Source organism: Pocillopora damicornis, chromosome 8 (assembly GCF_964200805.1).
Source record: "Pocillopora damicornis chromosome 8, jaPocDami1.2, whole genome shotgun sequence".
NCBI classification, from domain to species: domain Eukaryota; kingdom Metazoa; phylum Cnidaria; class Anthozoa; order Scleractinia; family Pocilloporidae; genus Pocillopora; species Pocillopora damicornis.
Window position 1 is genome coordinate 9,264,584 of NC_142677.1, and position 15,455 is coordinate 9,280,038.

General features: G+C 36.7%; 2 long non-coding RNA genes across 4 annotated transcripts; both read right to left on the reverse strand.

Annotated features, from left to right (window-relative positions):
• Nucleotides 1–997: 997 nt before the first annotated feature.
• On the reverse strand, nucleotides 998–10,333 carry LOC113674568 (uncharacterized). 3 transcript variants are annotated; one of them, XR_016179102.1, is made up of 5 exons: nucleotides 10,106–10,333; nucleotides 9,847–9,980; nucleotides 6,790–6,922; nucleotides 1,710–1,839; nucleotides 998–1,129 (listed from the first exon to the last, which is right to left on the reverse strand). It is a non-coding gene; the product is annotated as an uncharacterized LOC113674568 (long non-coding RNA). The 3 variants fall into 3 exon arrangements; XR_016179103.1 differs by having other exon boundaries at nucleotides 6,790–6,919; nucleotides 10,106–10,231; XR_016179101.1 differs by lacking the exons at nucleotides 6,790–6,922; nucleotides 9,847–9,980; nucleotides 10,106–10,333 and adding an exon at nucleotides 4,628–5,260.
• Nucleotides 10,334–11,790: 1,457 nt separating this feature from the next.
• LOC149041283 (uncharacterized) lies at nucleotides 11,791–13,771 on the reverse strand. The gene is made up of 3 exons (XR_016189203.1): nucleotides 13,629–13,771; nucleotides 12,920–13,030; nucleotides 11,791–12,538 (listed from the first exon to the last, which is right to left on the reverse strand). It is a non-coding gene; the product is annotated as an uncharacterized LOC149041283 (long non-coding RNA).
• Nucleotides 13,772–15,455: the final 1,684 nt, after the last annotated feature.

The window sequence follows — 15,455 nt, forward strand, 5'->3', positions numbered from 1 at the left end:
AACCCTTCAATGGCCTGTTTGTATTGTCTTCCACCTGTATTGAACGGCTTCTTAACCCTTCACCTCCCAGTTCAAATTTGTCATTCTCCTCACTGTCACATTATGTTAGTTCAGTGAATTTGGTATTGGATCAACTTATTATCCCTAAAGTGATATATTTTTTTATTCTCTTCTCTTTTCTGGTTGATATGGTATTGATATTGTAAGGAGAAATTCTGTCTTGGTCACTCGTGGGAGTTAAAGGGTTAAGTGGAACCGCTCAAATAAAAATAAGAATAATCTTTTGAGTAAAACTGTAGTCCAAATTTATCTCCCGAAATCAATGTAAGTAGTAGTAGATTTGAGGGGAGTTTTGTACATTTAAGTGTCAATTATGGGATGAAATGCAGGAGTTTTTTCATCGTTTTAACAACCCTGCTATTCCGTGGAACCTGTATTTAGTGGTCAACCTATATAAATTAAATCAGCTCGTCATGAAGAGATGGTCGAACCTGGGGCCCGCCTTTCTGAAGTCCCAGTGAATTAACAGGCCCAACGCTATATTTTAGAATCTAAATTCAAAGAATAGAGAAGCAGGCTCTGGCTCCTTGACCATTCAGTTTTGTTTCTTTAGCTAGAATTTCTATTGTATAATTTTCAAATCTTCATCTTGAATGAAAACAGAACAGCTTTACGGGCCCAATGAGTTACCGGGACCTTCGAGAAAAGCCTCCTTGAGTGACCTTAATAGTTATGTACTGCTCATTTCTCATTCTTAACAAGTTTACACCCATAAAATGTAAGTACATCAACCGAACCTCTTAATAAACTAGATTTTAATATTGGTCCGTTTTTGATGCATCGACAGCTGAGCATCTCCACCCGCAGAATTACACCACTAATTAATGAACTTTGGCTGTTAAATTTCCGCCTCTCTGATAATCTCCAACAAAATAAAGCTACCTGTTATCTTGTCTGTGTTCATTTTTCTTCAACTTACTGGTTAGAAACAGAGAAGTTGATTTTCAAATTTTTATTTCCCTCAAAGGTGGTTTTAACAGATACACTGAGTAATAATGAAATAATCACTTCATAAAGGACACTCCGGCTTGTCATCTTGGCTCACATCAGTGTTGCCAGTAGAAAACATCTGCAAGGTTTAGCAACATTGAACATGCCTTAGCAATGGTTATATGAAAACGTAGCTATTTATCATAACTATCAATTTCCTACTTTCAACTGTGTAGGTACAGCTGATAACTTATCGGTTTTAGGCAATGTTCCTTGGTTTCACTTGAATGGCAAGCTATGTAGTTAGATAGATTTCGTCAAGATACGGAATGTATGTTAAAGGTTATGTAAGCCCAGAAAACGTTTCTTTTCTTTTCAAATAGCTCTTTGGTGAATATCTCAAGTACACCAAAGTTGTCATTCGTTTTTACTCAAAAGTACATTTTCCTTTTGTAAAAGCTCTTCCAAATTCGATTGATTTGTTTGAACCATGTAGCAATTGGTGCGACATTATAGTTTTAGCGTTGCTACCATCTTCAAGGTTATCAATCTGATAAAATCAATCTGGATCAAGATTAAGGGTAAAATAAAAGCAATGTTTGTTTCTCTGGCTTGTATACTTGTGCAGATAACTTCTTTGGCGTTTAGAGGCACACGCTGGTGGGTTACATGAGTAGAAGCTGGTGGGCTGCAAGAGTAGACGCTCCCCTTGCACTTACCAACATAGGGCGCACATTCGTCTGCAGCCGATTTTGAAGTACAGCTTGCTGCAGTTAGAAGGCATACGGCGAGCCCTGATACAGGTTCGGAAGCGAAACTTGTCACCACATGAACGACTCTCTCGAACTACTGTGGAAACAGGTAAAGAATACAATAATGAATGGAAGTGCAAAATCAAACAAGTTTTAGCAGATTTAGATTAGATTTTCGACCAGATTTTAGATTAACATTACGTTTTGGGGTGTAGGATATGACGTGCCATTATAAGTATAATATAAGTTTTATATTTTCACTTATAGGTATAACCATATGATCGCGAGCTATTCGACAAACATATAAAAACTAGTTGACGTCTTCTCTGTTTCTCTTGTCGATGTCATTTTACAACTAAGAATAATTGTTGTCTTCCCTTAATTAATGTGAATAAATAGTATATTTAACTTTGCAAAATAATCAGAACAAGCTGCTATTAATTTTGATCAAAAAACACCTTCTCCGATGGTGAACTCGGCATGAAAACAGTTGTTCTTTCGGTTTATAATATTCTTATTACACTTTTTGAAAAAATTTCATCCGCTTAAGAGTGGAGAAATTAATTGCTCCAGTCAAAGTTGATTTCTTTGCAGGTTTTTCATGGAAAACACCCTTTTTAACTCGTGAATTGCGCGCATGCGCAAGAGCGAGTTGTAGATATGATGTGGAGAATGGCACTCGCTCGACAGTTGTAGATATGATGTGGAGAATGGCACTCGCTCGATTGGTCGATTCCTGTAAACTTTTTTTTGATTTTAGGCTTTTAAGTGCATTTGATAGTTTTTGGCGAGTAATAAACAAACGAAATGGCGACCTTTGTTGCTAAGAATAGTGGTGGGGTGAAAAAGAAATCAACCATAATCTTAAAAGAGTTTATTTTTTTTTCGTTTTAGTTTCAACAAGCGGCGCCAGCGACTGGCAGGCGTGCGAGGATTCACACAGAAATAAGAGAACAACCCTCGTTTTTCATAAAATTGTAATTTACAATCCTTGAACTTGAAAATAATCCGAAGATTCATTAAAAATATCACTTACTCCGAAGCGCTCGGAGTTTACAGGTGTTCAAAAGCTTTTCTGTCATGGCGTGAGATTAGGGACAAAATCGATCGTTACATTTCGTATCGTGTGTTTTTTCTGTGTGAAGCAACAAAAGGTGCCGGCGACTGACGAAATTACAGGTTAACACGAAAATCAAATAACACCTAAACAAATAATTTTGGCTACCGATTTTCAGTGAATTTTTAAAGAACAATTTTCTTTTTAGTTTCAAGACAATTTGAAGATTCAAAATAAATATTAGGTACTAAAATGCGAAAGTTACACACCACTAAATTGATAAATAGGCCTGAAATGAAATTCTATCTTGTTCTTTATTATACGTTGCCTGGCACGTAACCAAAATCTACAAAATCTAAGTGTAATTCTGATTTCATCAGTAGGATTCTTACAACTTTACATTGTCAATCTTGCTTTTGTTTTGCGGATTCATAACTGGGAATGTGTGAAGACTAAGGTAGAACGTCATTACATAGGGAAAGTACTTAATGCAAGATCTATTCTATGGAGTTTAATGTGATCCGCTTGTTAAGTGTGACATGATGGACGATGGACATGGATTGACAATCAAGTCACTCTCACCTAAAGAAACTGACGAAGAACATTTCGCAGTTGATATGAGTTACCCTTCCCGACCTTCCCTGTTGTAATGCAATTTAACAGGTTGTAGTGAATAATAAGGTTAACCGAAGAGCCAGAGAAAAGAGAGAAAACCTTGAATTTCTCTTAACAACTATATCATACCACAAGATAATTTGGTTTTATCACCCGAGTTGATAATATAACTTGGTCACAGTAGAGAGTTTCTAAAGTGGACGTTTGGGGCGTTGGCCCTTCATCAGAGTGAAAGGAGGAATTTTGGATTGTGTGTTTATGTGCAAAAAAAATGGAGTTACGCCATTGGTGGGAACGTGGCAACGAGAAAAAGTAATAATACATTGGTTGAATGAATAGTGTTTGTTAATACCGCGCGGATGAAGAGTGCCGATTTGAAAGATAAATTTTTTCTACGAGACTTTTGCATCTTTACGAGCTTCCTAGATGTAGGGAAAGGCCGCAGACTGCCATATGCTGCTTAAATGATTAGGGAGATTAAAGTGTCTAGCAAGTGGTTTGGATGTGTCCTTGTCATTGCTTCATACCTCGCGAAGGTCACCTAGTCGTCTTCCTTTTCACCAATGTATATCTTTTCGAGGTGCAAGTTATGCAATAGATGACATTGGCAGAGGTGCACGCGAGATGATCTGTAATCTTAATAGATCGCTTGAGTCCCGACATTTTTTTCGACGTTATGAATGAAAGAGCAAATTTTGCATCGTGTGCGCGTATATTTCAAAGTTCCGGGTTGATCATTAGTTTGCATTGAGATTACATTACTGCTGTTTTTTTCTTTGAAAAATACTGTTTTTGCCTTTAATAACGTTGCATATCCATGTCAGTGACTTTGTGAACTTCGTATTTGAAGGTCATATTTATTGGAGCTCAATCAAACGTAAGGTGGCACGACTTTATTTCTAATTCGACAACAAAATTATCTGTAATTGCCATTATGCTTAGTTATGGTGCCTGACTCCATCGTACAAACTGACTATCGTTTATATGCCGGTAATATTAGACGAATGTATACCTGGAGATTAGTCTGACTAAGTATTGGAGAATTTACTGTAAAGAATTAGCTGAATTAGTCGTCATTCAGGAGTTATTAAGCCCTGTTGACTTCATTCCATTTTTAACAAAAAAGTAAAATCATGGGGGAATCATACTGATCAGTAACGGTAGTGAAGGAAAAATACAGAAAGGCAGCGAAAGAAAGGGGTTATGCACTTACATTTGATGACTTCCTTCAAGGCCGACCTGTCGCGCCCATAATTTTCGTCCTTTTCTAATGCAGCACATACGACCAACAACGCGAAGAAAGCTACCAAAGGCCTCATGTCCATTGTTACCGTGTGTTTCACTTAAAAACGTTTTACAAAGATGTACAGAGAAGTGAATGCCAACAGAAGACCAACTTTATGGCATGAATTTTTAATGTTTTGTATTCAGAAAGTATTATCAGTTTGCTGAGTCTGGTTAGTTTTCGATCGCTTCTTCCTCGCGTGGGTTTGAAACAACCAATGATTTTCTTCAGGGTTTTTAATTATACTGACGCGTGGTTAATATTTTGCACCCCTTGACACCCGTGAATTGTAACACATTATATAATTGGTGGCCCAGAGAGCAAGTAGAGATCATATCATGAGTCAAAACATAAAATTATTAAATTTTTAGATCAATCTTTGACAAGTTATATTGACGTCACAAAACCGATAATTGCTGAATGGATTTATCTCTTAGAAATAATGATCTGTTCTCTGTTAATTTAAGTTTCTGGTTATGGGAATCTTCTGTTTCTTTTTTCATTTCTCTATTTTTGTTATTTTTTGCTGAGAAAAATTTCTTCTTAATCCTAAAAACAATACTGGTGAAAAGTAGAGATGGTAAGTTTTGAGCTCGGTGAAGAATTAAGAAAGATGTTTTTTCGTCTTTTTTTCGAAAAAACATCTTTCTTAATTCTTCACCGAGCTCAAAACTTACCATCTCTACTTTTCTCTCAAAAACATTACGCTATCGACATTTCTGATCCTAGCAGTATGCAGGACGCGTGTCATTAGAACTTCGTAATAGATCCCGCTCACCGAAGATTCTTTGTGGCTCAGTGGTAGAGCATCGGAGCGCAAATCCGAAGGTCTGAGGTTCGATTCCTCATGGGGACTCAGAATTTTTCTTTGTCCCACGCTCGTGACTAGACGAAAAAACATCTTTCTTAATACTGGTGAAATTTCAAGCGTAAACTTGAATCGATAAATACGGAGTCAATAAGAAATAGAGCGACAGAAAGCAACTGTCGTTTAATTTTTGTAACTGACCATTCGTGACAAGCAACGTCTGAAGAGTCTGAAGCAAATTTTTTTAGTCTTACAAGGATTTGTAGTATTCACTTACTCATGATGGTAATGATAATAATGATAATAATAATAATAATAATAATAACAACAATAATAATGATAACAACAATAATAATGATAGCAATTAATCAAAAAATAATAATCGTAGTTAATAGTTTATACAATGAAATATCGAATAGGGCCCGATGAATGAATAGACCCCGTGGGATATTGACGATTAAAGTCGTCAGAAGTTTTGTAACCAATAAAAATACGTTGTTTACAATTAGATGAAAAAGTCTCTAAAAGCATCTTAAAGTAGGGCTGCCGACTCCAAAACCCTTAAGGTTTTAAAGTACGAGAAGTGTGACTTCCTTATTATCCATACTCATAAGATGTCGTCTTGAGCCTTAAATAGAGTAGTCTCAGTCGAGTGATATTTCGGGAAGCCGGACTAAAATTTTAAGAGTTGCATTTTTTCATAACGAACGAGAGGCTGCTCAATTGCAGCCTTTTTCAGTGCCTTGACAGAAAGGAATTTTACTAAACCAAATCAGGTCCTGGCTTTTTCACTGAAAGGGAGATGAAAGGGAAAGTATTAAAGAATCGATTCAGAAGGTCAAGAAAAGAGTAAAATTTAATTTTGAAACATAAAAGTATGAAATTTTTTCTTAAAATCATCTTCTCCTGTTGATTTTCCTTTCAGATGGGAATATTGATGGTGAAGGCGATCGACGCTCAATTTTCTATGGCGACCAGATGGTCGTAAGCTGGGTTCCAGAACGAAATGTCTATGTTTTCTTTTGTACTGAAAGTTTCAAGGTTGCGAACAGGGAATGGAACTTATTGAAAAGTGCTGATATTCACTGAGCAAGCAAAAGCACTAATCCTACCCTTATCCGGTCTCGTTGCGGGTCTGGTGTCTGTTTTATTGAAAAGTTGCCTAGTGTTAGTCCTCATATTTATTCATAATGATTAGTTTCTCGGAATTGTCGGTGACCCATCAAATATAGACTTGCTTTTAGTGTTGCTTTTTTCGAATGATATTAAAGGATTTACTCACAGTCTGAATCGAGTACTTCTGAGTCCAGTACTTCTGGGTCCCTTTCTCTTTCCACAGAGTTAGCTGAACAAACCAACATGACCGCAAGCAAAACAATAAGAATCTTCATGTTGTACAATGAGGTTAATTCCTGCTGTGAAGAAGATGCCAAGTTATTAATTTCAGAAAGTACGTGCTGAGAGGTTTCAGTCTGACATGATGGCGCAAAGTTTATATCTCATGTAGTTTGACCTTCCTTGAAAGCATCCTCCAACGTTTTATCTGTAGGGATATCACTCGCACAGGGTCTGTAGTTCTGAATTTATCGTGGTTTAAAATCATATTTGAATTTAGACATCTCAAAATAATCTAGAAAGCTCTGCAAAGGTCTTATTTCAAACAACTGCGTTTGGCAGCCTAAGTCACCGTAGAGGGTTTGGGGTGTTACATCATTGAATGGTTGAGGTCTAGCTCAAGGGTAATCATAGAGGAGACTTGAAACTGTGTTTAGCGATGTTGAATACAGGAGACTCGTGATAGAATCACAGTTCGAAGATCTACAAAATCAAAACCACATTTACGTTCTTTTAAGAATCTGATTTGACTTTGTTAGAAAACTTCGTCACGCGAGGGGAAGGCGGAACATTTTTTGAACGACTATTTTTGGCTGCAAGATTTATTCTTTGCAGCTTGTAAATATTTCGAAGTAATAACAATTTTTTACTGATCTAGAGAGTTAATGAGGATTTATTTGCGAATGTAATATATTTCGGGCTGGATGAAAATTTCTTTTGTTTTCGATATCAGGCAACCTTTATAAAGGCGATAATTCATCAGAGGAATATAATTTCATCAGTATTGTTTTGCTCTTTCTTTATGAACCTCATTTTCACCTGTCAATTTGGAGAGGAGATAGAATAACAAATCTTTCTTTAACTTTAATTTTCAATACATATAGTTCCCTTGTGGAATTGGTGTTTTCTGAAAACTCTTCTTGGATTACGTTGATATATAGAAATCAAAACGCGTGAATATAATCGAAATAAGTTATAACCGTTAAGAGAAGTACTAGCGATAGCTTCATCAGCTTTTGACATAGTATGAAGCCTTTTAACAAACACATTGTCTAAAGCAAACACCTTGAATCACTTTACTCATGATTTGATAAACACTGTCGGACAAAGACGATTTCGCTTTTTTCTTGTCGTTAAGGGGGATCTCTGCAAACTAACCTTTATAATACCAAATTAATGCCGCTACTGATGCCAATATACTTTCACGCACTTAAATATGATTCAAAAGAATTTTGTAACGATGTGGCCACGCTTTCGCTGTTTCACGCGTCGCGTCATAATGAACTACCACTTATCTCTCTCTTTCAGCATCAGTTGCTAAACCTTTGAAATGCCGTAATCTGCATGTAAAATTCATGTTTGTTTTGAAAAGCGTATTTTGTAAAGTGCCGGAAACACAAAAAAGTCTAATTCTTTATGTGTGCACCTGTTTTACCTCAACAAAGGGATCGTGGACTACATTTTAGCTATCGTATTTCAGCCATTCAATAAGCTTGCTAGTTTTCATAACTGTCCTTTGATGTTAAACACAAACTCATAATTTACCAACCGCATCGTAGATTTTAATTTTTTAGTCAGTTGTGATTTGGTTTCCAGTTCATCTCGATTCCTTTTTCTTTGTTCTGCCTTCAGTTGTCCGAGGTTACACTACATGAAGGTTTATCTTTTCGGTTTCAAACGCGAAGTTCTACTTTATCAATCAAATACTGGAACAAATTAAAATACCCTGTTTCAGATAATTCTTTGTCCAATGCACCACCATGTTAATTGGTATACGGACCATGATTTATGGCAGTATTTTTATTGTAGAGTGCCTGAGGACTTCTACTCACGGAATAATAATCGTACTAAAATACGAAGCGTGAAATCTTTTCATTATGGGGGAAAAAGGTGAAATAAACAGTGCTTGCAAATAGGCGTTTAAGGTTTTTTTCTTGAACTTTCGAGTGAGCAGAAATCCAGTCCTTCAAAGTCGTAAAATATCCATAGAGACATCTTGAGTAATAACAACAAGACAACGGGAGCGGCCTTAAATCACGCTGTCATTCAATTTAAATACTATCCTCCATATTTCCAAAGTACAACAAATACACCTAGCAAGAGTTTTCATATTACCCACATGAGTTCATTATCTAAATACTATCCTCCATATTTCCAAAATACAACAAAAACATTATGCAAGAGCTTTCATATTACCCACATGAGTTCATTATCAAAATCCACCACTTAACATTAGTTTTAAGGGGAAAAATTATCTCTAATGCTACAGAGTTTATTGATACATTGTTGGTGGAAGTGTTTTCTGAGAATTTGTTTATGCTTTTGAATTATTATGAGTACTCCCATGGGTGCGCCCTCTTAATATCTCTATTTGTAAGACTATAAAAGATACTATTCACTGCTGTAATATATTGTAAAAGTTTGATCATACTCATATTTTCTTTCTACCACGACAATTCCATCTGTAACAATAAGTTATCGTGCTTTTTAGAAACATTTTACAATGAACCGATTCTTAGGTTCCACATACAAAGATTCTACCGAATGAGGTCATGAAACGAAAACGAATACAATAAGACAATTTCCCGTTACCCACGAAACACCGACAATTTTCGTATTCTAGCTGTTTTCCAGGTTATTCGCTTCGCGGAGCTTTTGCAATAGAAATCTTTTGAATATGGAAAATAAAGACTTGACAGCGCGCCTAGATTTCTCAGGAAACTCTTATGCTAAATCTAACAGAGAAATGTGGAATTAACAGCAAAAATCAAAAAATTTTCACGCTTTGACTGCGGCATGACACTTCATCAGGATCTGAGAAAATTGTTTTGCTATGGTTCGCCAGCGAACCGTTAACGTGATAATCAAGAACATTCAGTGAATCTCGAATAACGAGAAAAAGCTGATGGTCTTACAATAGGGAGCTGCAACTAGAGAACAAGCGTCAAGGAAGCTCACAGAAAATCAGTGATAACACAGTGGGTAAGTCAAAAACGCCTCTTACCTCGCCAAGTCGACCTTAGATTGAGGGAATTTGACGTTAACTAAAAATTCAAGGATTGGCTGTGTTCTTATATAAAACCAGGCACTAATCATTTGATTACCACCAATCAAAGTGCAGCTTTCTCGACTCTCACTCTAAAAGCAAATAATATGCAGACTAAAGTTAGACTAATGAACTCTATTGGTTGGAAATATCGCTGAAAGGCCTGAATGATTTTTGGTGATCAATTCATACAATAAACAGGCATCATTGGACTCACCTGTTTCACATTCGCGGTAATCAATGACTTGTCAAGCTATGATGAACTAAGCTAGCGCGCCAAATAGCAAGGTATACTTGTTATGTTCTTGTCGATGCTTCGTATTCTACTAAATATGGATTATGGTGCAGCAGGTGTTGTAGTTCTGCTATAACAACACTAAGTAACACATGTCCTTCCTCACGTATGAGCACATCTACATTAGTGGCTGCACAACAGTAATTCTCCTTTAATTTTCAAAAAGCAAGATTAACAATGGAAACCTTGTAAAATAAAATAAAAAAACATTACATTATTTGTGAACCCATTTTTACGAAATAAGCCTTATTTTTCATTGTTTTGAATTTAAATGAGGGCTTTGTCTTTTTCGTCATAAGTTTGGTTCACAATTTTCAATCACGCAGAGCACAATTACAGGGCCACTGCGCGGCTTCCGACTGGTAATTGGCAATTACAGCCGTAAATAAAATTAGTTATTCTCGAAAAAAACATGAAAACTCCACAACACATCTGCGGGAAATTTTCGACGGTGGAACTGACATCTAAAACTTGAGCGGTGCGGTTTCTTTCTATCGATCGTAAATTCCAACCTCTAATAAAGCAATCTTCATATATATTAATCGTGCTTTACTGCGTTCATTGAGGTGACAAACCATAGAAACACTAAAAAAATATTTCATTTGTTTTTTTCACACTATACATTTTAGAAAACATCGTATTTCCATTCATATTCTTGAAATGCCAAGTTTGAAAGTGCTTTTCAGAAGGTGGCTCATGAAAACGCGTTATCAACGACGTCCTGGTCAAGCTGAGCAGTCTCCAAAATGTTGGTTGATGGACCAACGTGGTGGGAAGCTTCTGAAAATACCCAAATCAAATGGATAGTAAAATTTAAGCATGTAAACAAAAGATGACTGTCTATCAGGCACTGTTGTCTGATAAAAGTGCAAATCATCAACATTAAGCGGAAAAATTAATTTCGTTTCCTCGGATCCATGAGACATGCAATCACACAACATTGCAAGTCCGGCTTAGAACCTCTCAAGGGAAAACCATTCATTATTAAATTTTAGATGGTTTAAAACTTACGCAAAGCTTACTTTTTAGAATCCTAATTATTCATATCTCTCAGCTTTAGGATTAGAGGGTAAAAGCAAAAATTCTTCCAGTTTGATACTCGCAGATTAACAGACAAGTCACAAAAACACTGAACTTTTTCAGTACTTGTCAAAAACAACCGTTTGTGATCTATTTCGTCGATGCTTTTGGGTTGGCTTATGTTTTACGAGCATAGTAAAACTTTCGTAAACTGGTAATCTAAGAAAGTAGTCAAACAAGGAATTCCTTAAAATATGAAAACATTTTGAACAGATCGCGATCACAGAAGATTTTGCGGAATTTCGGATTGTCCGTGGATTGTTCTCAGTCCTTAGACTTAAAGGCTCCTTTAGATACTCTCTGAGTAAAAAAAAGCCTTTTCACTCTAATAAACAGTTCGGGCCATAACCATTTCTGGATATCGGTTTCGAGCTTTGTGATTGGGTGAGATCAAAACCAAAACAAAGCAAATTTGGCCGAGAGGTGCTGGAAACAAGAAGAAGCTCATTTTTTTTTTTTTGTGGCGGCCATGTTGTAATGCGGTGGTAAGCTGAAACAAAATTCGCTAATAAGGACTGGAAGTGAGATACCATTAAAAATATTCGTTTATTTCAAACATTCAACATGCATGTCCTCGACATTCTCGCATTCTGGAAGAGTAAAGCGGATTCTTTCTAGCACAAATTCTTTGTAACGCTGTGGTCCTTCCATCAAGAGCGTCACAGGAATAAAAGCTCCTCCGCCAGCCTGTTTGTATCTGGAGAACTTCTGGGTAGAGCTTGGCCTCGATGTTACTGTCCGTTCTCTGTTGATTTCCCTATTCTGGGTTACAAGAAAACCAATTAAATAAGGTTGAACCAAATAACGCGCCCTGATAACAATTGGGACGAGTGAGGTGTGAGATCGCGGAATCGGGACAATTTCATTTCTCTCCAGTATAGGTCGAGGAAAGACAATATCTTGCTTCTCTCCGATTTTTAAATAGACATTATCAATTTCAGTCCATCAAGCCTTTACGAAAAAGTAACAGTAAAGCAAGAAAACAATAACTTATCCTTCAATTCCTGGTTATTTTGCCACATCGAAGCAAAGCATGCAGCTGTATGTTTAGAAAGTGCTGAACCGTGCCGATCTGCTGCCCTTTGACATCTCCTAAAGTGTATGTCTTTCTCTGCGATTTGCTGAAAATCTGGACTTCTCGTAGAGCCTCTGGAATGCGTTCCATTTTCTCGTGGAAGAAGACAAGCCAGTGCATGCGAGTCATACGTGTTGTCGTCTTCACTTTGAATAACAAGCGGTGTTCCACGTGGAACTTTGATCTTGAAATTATGATACCTGGAAAATAAACGCCAATAAATACATGAGTGGGATAAAATAAAATCAAGTAGTCACAATCTATATTAAGACGAATACACATGATCGCATTCAATGCAAGAGAATCATAGAAGGTATTTTGCGCGCTATAGATCGATTCGCGGGAAAATCTAGGTCTCAGAACACTACAAATTCGGTCCTACAGCTTTTAGTCAGCAATAATATGTCCTTTAAAATTACCCTTTGATTTGAACACCCTGTATAGAAAGTTTGTTCAGGTAATCACTGCAAAATGTGAAAGCACGAGCGGTGTTTCTAAACGAGTTTCACAATTACAGACAAGTCCCTTGTGGTTTTAGACGAAAATTTCACTCTCATTAGTTCGTGTAGTTAAACTCCAACCTTTGTTTCCGGAATGCTGTAATAGAGACACTTCGGCAAGGCTTTCCACAAATGTGATTTCTTTATTTTCATCTTCATGCCGCTCTTATCGCACATTTCCCGATACGATACCTGAAGATGTGAGAGCTCAGTGAACGAATACCTCTTTGTTTTATATAGGTTTGCCCGAAGGAGAACTTACTCGCTGGATAATCACGTTTACGTGTTAGATCCGTGGTTTCCTGAAATTATTTTTTAGTGTACATTCGCCTTGGCTGAATGAATCTCTCTGATGTCAAGATCGACATTGATTCGAAATTTCATCCAGAGCTCCGATTTAAAAGATTCTTTGTTTGTAGCACTGACCCAGGTCCGTGGCAGATTTGTGCCACAAAGACGACAAAGTGTCTCGAGATACTGAATGTGTTCATCCATGCTGTTGGCTTGATCTGAAATTCACAATGTAGGCTTATAAAGGTCCGATAAATAATTGTCCTTTTACTTTAAATTGGCCGGCCACAACGTATGGTTAAAATTTACGGTTTACACTATACTCCGATGGATCTGAACAAAAGAATCCGTCTGGTAGTTTGCACACTAACAGACTTTCAACATTCGTGCACTCGAGCAAAAACCTCGTGCACTCGATTGGAATTTTGACAAATTGGAAGCAAATTTATTCTAGTTTTTTAAAAGATTTTTTTCAGGAATCAAAAAAAATGTTGCATACCTGAAAACCTCAACTAAATAGAGGTTATTCCTCGATCGAGTCCTTCGCAACATGGACCTCCACCCGACTTTTCATCTGAATTTTTCCTCCTCGTCATCGCGACCACCATCAGTTCTTTGCTTGTTGTGTGTAATTGCTTGTCTTCCGTAATTTTGCAAGGTTTCATGGGATATGGGTGGGGAACTAAGTCGCTAGGGCTCGAATAAAGTAATGAGTGAGTTTCCTCGATGTCCCACTACGACATCCATGTTGGTGACGTCATCAAGTATCCAGAACTGGTTATGGCCCGGACTGATAAAGTTGATTTTTTTTGTTAAAAATATTCAAACCAAAGGCATATAGTTTCAAAAGTAAAATAGGGAGTAAAATACTTGAAGACTATAGGTCTCACATACGTGTACTCATCTAAACCACTTTACGTCACATAGCTTGTGATATTTTCAATCTAGGATATTAAAGCTTTAAACTCTATATTTGGTTCTGTTGATCCATCAAACAAGAGGTTGAAAGAACGCAAAACCAACAATCTCCTTCTTTCACCAAGGGATCAGTTTGGCCGCAGTCAACCAATTTGGGTTTTCATTATGTATTGATGATCCATTTCTAAACCATGACGCTTCTGCTAGTGATCATTATCCATGGATGAGTTCTTTTTTAAGCCTCTGTCTTCTCTCCCATCATGTTTGAACCACAGGATCTACTCCTTTCTCTATCCTTGGATAACGAAAAGAAAAGTTGTTCTCTGAATGTTGAAATTTCGTGAATAATAGTTACGTGTTTGCTCACAGATCCATGGAGGGTCTTTTGCTAGGGAAAATGCGATGGGTTATTGAAGAGAGTCTAAGATCGGGAACCGTGTATTAAAACTATAGGGAAGGGAATGAGGTTCACCAAGTTTTGAAATAAAAATTGCTCTTCAATTGAAGTAAATTTTTCAACTCGATTTCATTTCATCGTATTTTATCCCAGGTAAAATACGAAAACATTCCTAGAAAGTGGTCTGGAAAATTTTATTAGTATTTCATTTGGATAACCCATAATGGTCTGAGTCATATTTCCTTAATTTTGTGATAATTACTTAGTTACACGATAGATTGAGATATGAATAAAAGAAAACCTATGGACACAATTGAATTGCGTGGATTATGGGCGTGGGTCATGTTTTGAAAGTTTTTTTCATCACGAGTAACCAAAAATCACGAAATGAAAGACATGTTCATGTGAAGTTTTTCATTTGACAAAATTCCTAAGCTTATCGACTGTGTGAGTCCTTGGTGCAGGTTACATGGCTGCTGGTTACTAACTCTTCAAGGTTTTGATAAATACTTGCATTTTTTCTTTTACCAGATAAGTTGTACGCGAGAAAAAGTTAGAAATTACTTTTTTTCTCTTTATTACGAGAATACTGCATCTTTAACTCCATACCGTATCTATATATTTTATAATTGACTAATTAGGAACGGAGAGTAAAAAAATAATGGGGCAAAATTGCGATAGGAAACAGTGACGTGTCAGCGTAGGTTGACCTTGGGGATTGATTTTTGAATCTCTTTGGTGTTTAATCGCATATAAACCGAGCCACTGGGACCTTTGTCACTCACATTAACTGATGACAGAGAAGACGGTAACTCGGACGCCTTTATTGGCTATTTATAGTCTGTTGTGTATCTATTACATAATGCAAAATTATCTCTGTTGGAATGAGAAGTTGATACGCATTTAATAATACTACTTTGAATAATAAAGAGATTAATTTATTGAATTAACGTCAAACATAATGATATTAAAAGTCTTCTCAAGTCAAATCTAAGGAGGAGAACGATAGGA